Raw genomic sequence first — 10287 nt, forward strand, 5'->3', positions numbered from 1 at the left:
TGATAAGGATGAGGTGCTTCCTCACTCGATACTTCAATGGGTTAAAATGATAAATAATTGGGTGTTAAAGCATAGACCTACACAAAATCATTCACTTTATTATTTCATGACTTGAGGATATTGGTGATTTGATCTCTTGGTATATAGAAACTACAAATATACATCATTTGTAGATTTCAGGAAAGTCAGTCATGTTTACGAATGTGAATGACAGCTGTCTACAGCCATAAAATAAACATAGGTGAATCTTATTTATAATTAATCTGTGCTTTCATTTTGATGGTGAACGAGCTCTCTCAGGCAAATATTGAATTTCAAATTTCCTCATAATGTGCTCTTGACCAATACAGTGAAGGTTGTAAAATTAGTTACCTGAAGATACAGAAGGTAATATTGCTGAACTGAGGAGTGTAACATGCCTAGAAGCTGTTCACCCCTCCTCACTCCATTCAGGCTCTGGTGAACATGCCAATTTTTTACTTTATAGAAGTTTCTGTATGTTTCCACTGTACAGTATGCACAGCAACGAGTTTCTGCTACTTAAAAAAACACTGCACCTTCTCCCTGGATTCCTTATTATTCACCTGAAAGACATTTGGATTTTAATGAGGAATGCCAAGAGATAAATGTTGTTTGCAGGACTCAAACTGGAGCAATAAGGACTTTGGTTAAAAATATGCACATAGTGTAGAAATCAGAGTAAGTTCTCATGCAGCTAGAAGTTGTAATCAGTAAGGCTAGGGGCAAAAGACTACACTTGGGAGGTACTGGCCTACTAGTTTGCCTCACTCTAAACTGCTAACACTCTCACAGGGAATTAACTGCTTGTGTGCAAGTGTCACAGGCTTAGAGGAAATTCCAAAATCCAAAACAGGATCCTGAAAGAAAAAGTTTTTCTCAGAGTAAAAGCTCTTAGAAGGTTGGTTCAGTTTAGCGTGTTAAGCAAATCCTAAACAGTCCAGCAGTGAATCCATTCAGGCAAAGTAAAATGCAAAACACATTCCACTTAGTGACAGAGGAGACAAAACACTCCCAGATCAATGATTTCCTTTGTTAAAAGCATAACCACAAACTTTTCCTCACCCCTGGGTGCTAAACTGTTTTTGTTTGATTTTTTAACCATGAAAAAGTTTCACTGTTCTTTTCTTCCTTCTTCTCCACCCTTTGTTGTTCCTCTACCTTTGTACCAGAAAAGATGGATCTCCGGAGTATCGCTGCATGGTTTACCTATTTTTCATAACATTATGAAATTTCACATAAACATATTGTTCACCATCCATTGTATTCTTTTAATGTAATTCTGCATTCATCACTAATCCGTCTTTATCCATATATCCATTTCCAAAGCCATAACACTTCATTTTTACTCACTCTATTCAAGCACCATATAAACACATACGCACACTATAATCTAGCTGTTTAAAGCAGGGATAATCAATATATTTTTTACTAACAATGGATCACATGAGTACATGTATGTGAACGCACAGATAATTATTACCAGTTCCTCTGTGAAGCATGTCACTGTTTAAATGTTCAGCCTAAAACTCAACTGTTCTGGTTCACTCTCACCACCAGCACCGGCGTCATGTTTAACTGTAGCAGGCAGCTGCTTTAAGGTCAAATGCTACAAACAGCAACAGTACACTACCTGCTCAGCACCAAACGGCAGACACATAAAGCTAGTGACTCTGCAGTGTCACTACAGTGTCAGGGTTGGTGGGGACCAAAACAAAGCTAACAGAGACAGAGTGTTGGACTTACACTCTTCAGGTAGCAGACAGGATTTGAATGGTCATGTTGCTCCGTGTGTGTGAGATGTGGAATTAGGAAATCACACCATATCAACTTTAAAGGTGTAACTATGTCATTCTTGTGTTTAGAGCTTGCTCTGCTGACCCCAAGTGATGGATTGACTTTGTGTCGGTTTAAGTGTTAATTAGTCAACAGCTGGAACTATGCCTAACTAGCCAGCAAAAAAAATCCAGCCACAACCATTAGCCCGTGTTAGCATTGCCGTAATATGCTACACAGCAATGCTGACAGTAAGCCAGCTAGCCATAACAATATTTGCTGAGCAACTTCATAATAAAGGTAACAGCAACTTAGCTAATGTCATATTGCCTTCTGTAGTTGGTCACTAATCAAAACAGACATGTAACATTACGTTGCCATCAAGTTACTTACACATCAACGAGAAGAAAAGCTAGTTCTGAGTCAAGCTGGAGCCCTTTAGCAGCTCGAAGGGTTTTCCATCTCTGTACAGCCAGACCACTACTGGCTATGCGGTTGGACTGGGAAAGTAATTCACCATTGGACTTATCCGTTGAGACTGGTTGCACCAGTGACACTGATAGAGCTGGTAAAGACGCTGATGGAGCCTGTAAATGGCCAGTTTGTTTGTACTTAATCTCCTTCTTTTTTGGAGGCCTTTTTTGATGAAAATGTGGTTTCTTCAGTGGAGGAAATTCTGGAAGGTTGCTTTCCCCTGAATGCTGGGTACTGCACTGTGCCATCTCACCTGTGGGCAGTCCTGAATGTGGGGAGGACCAAGAGTTTAACAGGAGGGACTCACATGCACTAACATGCACCTGCTGCCAGACTGGCAACAAAAACAAAAACTCCGATTACAACACAGACAGTGGTGTGACCTCATTCGATGCTCAGGATGACATTGTTCCACTATATCTTTGCGTAGAAAATAGTTGTTTGCTGCCATATTATTGTTTAAAATTTCGACCTGCTATGTATGCTTTCTTGGACAATTTATCATTGTTGACAAAAACATTAATAAGCGCTAGAAATGCCCTTATATCTGTGTAAAACTACATCATAGTGTGTCATAAAAAACTATTAAGTGTTTACATACTGCTTAGAAGTGCTAAATAGTGGGCTTAACGTGTTGCATAAAATTTATCAACTGATAATAACACAAGGTGAGTGTCAAAAAGAACAACTTTTTATGTCCCAAGCCCCTAGGCCTGTAACATTTCCTTTACACGTTTTACATTAAAAGGATTCAGCAAATCCTTGAGAAATTTTTATTCCCTCTGCACGCTATAGTGTGAAGTGCTGTAGTATCCCAGGAGGCTAGTGTTCACAAAATTGGCTCTATGTGGTGAGTTCAACAAAATGTGTAGCCTATCATTTCGCAGCACATATATCCACGTTCCCTTAGCATGTGGCAATTTATACTTTCTGCTGCTCTTTTTCCGAGCTGCAGTAAAACAATCCAGTGTGTGAAAATAAGCTAACAATGCTGTGTACTTGGAGGATGGTGTGATATTCTGCTTTATGACACCTCCCCGGGCTCTCAAGGGCTCTGAAGTCAAACCTTGCAAAGCACCGATTAGCCACCTTCCCTGTGATGCTGAACGTTTTACTTGAAGAGGATCTTGGCATGTTCTCCCCAGTGTTTCTTTGTGCTCTGTGTTCCCCCCCGGCGATACAGCCTCACAGGGCAACCTGCCACAGGAGAGGATTAACATTAATTCTTCCTTAAATTACTCAGAAATTCAATTATGGAAGATAATACCAAAAAATACCCAAGTCTTTCAGGTCTGTTTTACTTTGTACACACACAAAAGACAAAAAAAATCTTCCAATAAGAGCAGCATTGTCTGACACAGCTATTTTTTTTATTCTCATGTGCAGCTGTAGCTTTCTCTCTGTGTTGTGGGTGTAAGGGTAATGATATCTGGGAAATATTGCCACTGCTGATGTATAATACAACTAAAACTTTGCCATGCCAATGCAGTTTCAGTATCGAAAGCCTTTTTCACCTTGTCATCTCTCAGCGCTGCATTAAAAGTTTTGCCTAGCTGAATGCCAGCCTCGAGGGAAGTATCACAGGGATCATTAGATCAGAAAAAAAGGAGATCTTCAAACTCCGTTTAGAGGCATGTGCAGCTGATGTTTTGGTTTATTTTTCAGAAGCCACAGGGGTCTTTACTAGTTGGGCTGGCATGCCCTCAAATGTTTCACAGAGGCAGTTAATCGCACAGATCTCCAGCAACAAAACCAGCCAGGCCAAGTGAGAATGAAATATATAAGAGAGAGGAAAGAACATGACAGAGCTTTACCAATATACCGTGTATTTTTTCAATATAAAATTGATCTTACTGTAGCATCAGTCAGTGAGAAGGTGATTACCTGGTTTTGCTGACATTTAAAACTTACATGTACTTGTTTGGCTGATGCTTTTATCCAAAGCAAAGTGAGGGACAGCAGTAAAGCTTTGATCAGTGCAGTAGCAGACCTTGAAGTACTAAGTACTAAATCTGTTCAATAAGGCTAAGTGCAGGGCCATCAGGCAAAGAGGTGTACTGGAAGTAACTAACTAGCCCATAGTAAATGCTAGTTAGGCATGTTAGTGTTCTTTAGTTATAAAATCTGTGGCGATGGCAAAACAATAAAAACCTGTTAACCATGATGTTGATGTTGAACAGGCCTAAACACCAGAATTTTAGAAAGAGAACAGAATTTAGACTCACGTCTGCTGCAGAAACTAACAAGAAAAACAACATATTCCCTCAATCTCTGCCAGTCACAGGTACGCTGTCTCATTGCGGTAAGTAGCTGTAATGACTTGAAAAGATTTCAGTTTTTTTGTAGGAACAAAAGACTTTTACAAAAGATGAAGTGCTTGCAGACAGTAAGGAGAAAGGAATCTGTATATCTTCTGAATAAAATGTAAACTGTCCTGTTGGCGACCAAACTAACAAACTTTTGAGCTAATTTTTCCCACTGGGAACTATGCCAACAAGCTTTGTAACTGACCCTTGAATATTTAGTCTTTATTGAATGAGATGATGTACAGTCCTGATAACAAAATGCCAGGGGAGAATAAACCATGCTGTACAAAGAAAATAAAAGGGAAGCTCACTACATTATTCAAAGGTGGCTAGCATGTGAGCAGTTAGCTCAGCAGCTACACTAGTTCATTAAGCATATCCAAAATTTGTTTTGGATTTATTTTGCCATCACTTCAGTCATCTTTGCTTGCACATTGGTTGCATTACGATAAGTGCAGTATCCGATGTTTTTGGAGCTTGATCCATGGGGACTAAATGTGAGGACATCTTGGCCTCTGCAGCATCGATATGTAATATTCTTTTAAAAAATATATTTCCTGTGAGTCCCTCTTCTTCCAGAAGTGAAATACTATATCACTGCAGTACCTCTTTAAAAAAAGATAGCTCTAGAGTAATCTTCCACTGAAGAAATCCTGGAACTGTGTTGTACCCTATTATCTATCTACTGTGAAAATAAATGTGTTACAGTAGTTAAACATGGCAGGATGAATTACAGAGAGGAACCTTGGAGGGCTAGAGATCTAACATACCTTTAAGATAGCGGTATCCGAGATAAGAAACTTCCTGATTCGAATCTGAGCAGCCAGGGATTTTTGCTGCATGTCATCAACTTCTCTCTCTTTCTATGTTTCCTGCAATCCTGCACAATCATGATCTACTAAAGGCAAAACAGAGAAAACATTTTGCATACATAGCTTGGTTGGCCAATTAAGCCGTATGGAGCTGTCGAAATGTACACAGCAGGAGGAATTTCACATGTCTTGCTTATTGCTATTAATATATTCCCTCTGATTGACAAATTTCTTTCTGTCTTTCCCTTGATCTTCTGATCTCCGGACCGACACACATGCACAGATGCTGTGAATAAGCAAGTGTCCCTGAGCTCGTCATAACGTTCTTACAACCCAGCCCACACACTTTACCTCCTCTCACAGCAAACCACTCTCAGAATCTGTTGTGTAAAAGGGAGAAAATTCAAAACAGTAAAGAAAATCAGAGGTAGCTTATTATCCGGCTGCTGATTTATAAATGTCTTCTCTGAGGATGTTTGGGTGCGCTGTGGGAAATTCCTCACAATTGTATGCATGTGCATGTGTTCAAGAAGAAACAGATGTGTGTGTGTGTTTGTGTGTATGTCTGCAATTTGTGCAATGATTTAAAGAACTTTCACTCTGGATTAACTGAAGGACCTTGCAATGACATCTGTCTCAAATGAGCAACCTCCTGTGTCCTTTACACACACACACACACACACGGATGGACAGACATAAGCACGCACACAGAAACGGCAACCCTGCCGACCCCACACTACACTCATCAGCCTTCACCCTGCCGCCACAGACACAGAAAGAAGGCTGACAGAGCCTGGAGGTGGAGAATAGCAAAAGGCAGAGGCAGTGTGCGGAGTAGTAATACTACCACTCTGCTCTGCTCCTCATCTGGCTTGCCCGTGGACAAAGCCCATCCATTAGAGTGCAGGTCACGCACACCCAGGAATACAGATGGGCTGGTGAGTCTTTCTGCCCTGCTACTCAATGATCTGAGGGGTGAGATTATACAAGAGGAGCTACCTGCACATGTATGAGCAGAGAGGGATGCGTGTACCGGCATTGTTTTGTTAGGATGTGAAGGTATTTTTGTGCAGTGTGTTTACACATTTGACATGAGGTACGTGTACCTACTGTTTTGCTTCTGTCCACTGCTTTTATTGCGAGGTGTTTGCAGGCCGTGTATTTTCTTCTTTTTTTCTTCTTTTTTTTTTACGCCTGGCTAACCGTGTCTACCTGCGAATGTGTATGTGTGTGTGTATGTGAGTAAATAAGACACTGGTGAAAGCATCTGTTTAGGGTGCAAACCAGTGTGCTGTAGCAGCAGAATAGGACAGCACAGTGGACAAACTGTTTGAATAAATCCTGTGTAGTAAAAGCAAAATCATCCAAGGCTTGTACACAAATCATTGAGCACTGACTCTATCGCCGCCCAGCAGCGTGGTCAAGTGCAAAGTTCCTCATTCAGCAGACAGTGTGATGCTCAGAGTCGGTTGTAGGTTCTCCTGCAGTTTCAAGATAATATGCACATTTCAGCTTCACTGTTTACCCTTTGACTTAATCTGTCTTGACATGTAAATTTAAGGGCACAAGTTAGAGGGAAAGACTGGGTTGATGGTTTTAACAGCAGTAGTGTGAAGTGAGTAAATATATTTATTCAAACACTGCACATACCAGAACTAGTGTATACTCCTATTTTACTTCTTCACTACATTTCAGAGGTAAATGTTGTATTTTTAACTTCACTATATTTATTTGAAAGATATATTTTTACCTTTTTTTTTTCTTTTGCAGATTAAGATGTGTGATCAGCTCATAAAGTGCCTTTACATAAAAAATGCCCCAACAGCAGCTTCCATTAGCAGCTACAATATTAATGTACTGCTTACATGTTAATGTATCATTAATAATAATCAAAGAAGATAATGACACTGTAAGAATACTGTCTGCATATTGAGTACTTTTACTTTTGATTGCAGTAAATCTGCACCATGAGTTAGTCCCAGACAAATGCACCACTTCATCCTGTTTGACTAACATTTGCAAAAAGCTAATGTGCCCAGATTGTGTGGGAAGCCACTGAGCCCCTTATTTTAAATTATACCATATTAGAACGTATTATTACTAATAAGGAAATGCATGAAAACAAAGCAAACATAAATGCCTTACTTCAGCATTAGCGTCTCATTCAATGTAGTAAAGCCATTAAATATTACGGATTTGTTATAGCGTTAATGAACACAGTTTTTAAGTCACACATGACCAACTGTGCAGTCACACAATTGTCCTGAGCTGTCCTTTGAGGTGACCACTCACAAGTCATTAAGATCTCCATCCATCAGACAGGGTGTGAACATGGCAGTAGAGCAACAGACAAAATGGGGATGTCTTAAAACACTAACACACTGTTGGTTTTGGTCTTTTTATGTGATTTTTGACAATGAGAAAAAATTCTGCCAGCCTTATCCTTTATTTACATTTTGCTGACAATACTTCTGTACATTCACTGAAGTAAAACTTTGAATATAGGACCTGTACTTATAAGGGATTATTTTTAGGGGCCAGGCAGCAAAGCTGCGTAGGCACCCACTGTGTTTCTACCTTTTATTCTTCATCTTTAAACTTCTTCTGCCATGGGAGTTTATGGCAGAGATAATCTTCAGACCAAGCCTCTCAAAAGTTATCATATGAGATCTTTGATTTTCCAAAGCATTCGTCTGTCACAGGCAATTGACAAAAAAACGCAATTCTTGGTTGTGTCTGAAATCATTCACTTATTCATTACTACTTACTCACTTCCTAGGGAGTTCTATGTGGAAGACTATATAGTGAGCTCATGCGAAATGCGAGTGCAGTGCATGATGGTATATATGGCTTGGTTAGTGTGACAATCGGTTGTGCACTACTTTTCACAATGCATTATGGGATTCTATGAGTCCGCTATATGGGATATAATTATTCTCACTATATATTCAGACAGCAATACAAAATGGCAAACTCACTATATAGTGAGCAGTGTGTCAGCCCTTGTTTCTGATAATACCTTCAAAGGTCAAGACATGACTTGTCCTGTCATTCTAACTGATACAGCTGCCATTTTGGATTGTATTGGAAAGCTTTTTTTTTGTTTTTGCTGCTCTTTGGACCTCTGTGCAGTCTCCATCAAAGTTAGCACAGATAATCTTCAGACTGAGACTCATAGAAGTTATCACATGGATTTTTGCTTGGCGAAAGCATCCAACTATAACAGTGGAACAATCTATATTGGCGGCAAAGGTGCCAAACAAGAAATCAAGTCATATCTCAGACAATCTTTAATCAACTGACATGAACTTTGCTGTGAGTGCTTACAACCATGCCCTTGACATAATGACATCATGTTTCCATGGCAACTCTGGCCTGCTTGGCCCCCACATCGCTGCTTGCAGCTACATTATGGTATTGCTGCTTTTACTTAGGTAAGATCAGAATACTTATTCCAGTTCTGTTTCTGTGCCTAAATATTTCACTTCATCTTTTAATAGAGGCATGCTGAGTGGGTGTGTATCCTTGAAGAATTATATTGTTAAACACTTGAAATGCTGTGATATGAATAAAAATTCTCAGAAAGCAAAAACCCAGAGTGAAAAAGTATTTTCTTTTGGATCTTGACCCGCGACTGTCATCAAAAGCACTCGAGAGCTTGCAGATTTGATAGAAGTGTGGTTCTGCACGTTCGCGTCTGTGTTTCATGTGTTGGTACACAGGCGGTAAAATGTTTCCTATATGTAACAGCTTGTCTTAAGTTTACTGAATACAGGCATTGATGGTCAGCAAAGTAACTATGGAGCCTATTCACGAATGTTTCACCACACTCCAGGGCATGTGTGTGTGTGTGCATGCGTGTGACTGCATCAGCGAGACGAGGGCGTTTATCTCTCTTCAGACAGCAGAGTTCCTTACAGCTCAAGGGGAAATCAGTAGGCAACACCACTGATGAGAAGATACTTGTGTGTGTGTGTGTGTGTGTGGTAGTACACAATGTGTGGGTGTGTGCATTTTCGTTTCAACCGTTCACGCACTGCGGTCAGAGGCTGAGTACTCACACCACCTAGTGGCATTAAGGCCTTGTATCCTTTTGCCTTCAGAGGAATCGGCAGGAAGATAGTAAGACAAAGAAAACAATGTTTGCACCTGTAGACTAATCAACCATTCCATCTTTCCATTCACAACAAAACATGTGATAAAACAACAAATGGAGCCACATGGAGGTAAAAGGATCATTTTTGCTGGACTAAAACTCACAACAAACACCAGAGACAAGAAGACGGCATGTTATGGAAAAGTAAAAAATCACACACACAGGAGAGAGGCAAGACAGGATGAGTGAGTAGAGCCAGGGAACAATGTGGCCTGAGAGGGAGGGAGATGAAAGGATTGAACATGGGAAAGCTGTAAAATTCAGTTGTAGCCCCCGACCCCAGGCCGTTCAGCTTCAGAGGCTTTTGATTGACAGGTGGGAAACGTTAATCCCCTGCGCTCTGCATCTGTTTCTCCCTCATTCTTCCCTCCCTCACATCTTCGCTCAGTGAAGGACATCCTATCAATCTCGTTAACCTATGGAAACGCTGCCTTTCTCCTCCTCGTGTTTACTCTCATCTACTTCCCTGCCACTGATCATCACACTGAGAATGCGCTCCCTGCCTTTGACTGCCTACAACTGAGGAACTGTCATGTATAATGTACAGAGGCGGATGAAAGGCAGAGGTGTCTTGTCATCTACATGTAAGACTCCTGCTCTTTGAACTTAAATCTGCACTACCCCCTGAGTCGACTCATATTTGTACGTTAGGCAATGAGACATAAAGAAATAATTAAATGCTATTTGTGTGCTGTTGACTGAACTTGTTGCCCCGTCTAGTAAAATCCTGACATTTCAGATTTAA

The sequence above is a fragment of the Seriola aureovittata genome, chromosome 14 (genome assembly GCF_021018895.1).
Source record: "Seriola aureovittata isolate HTS-2021-v1 ecotype China chromosome 14, ASM2101889v1, whole genome shotgun sequence".
NCBI lineage: Eukaryota > Metazoa > Chordata > Actinopteri > Carangiformes > Carangidae > Seriola > Seriola aureovittata.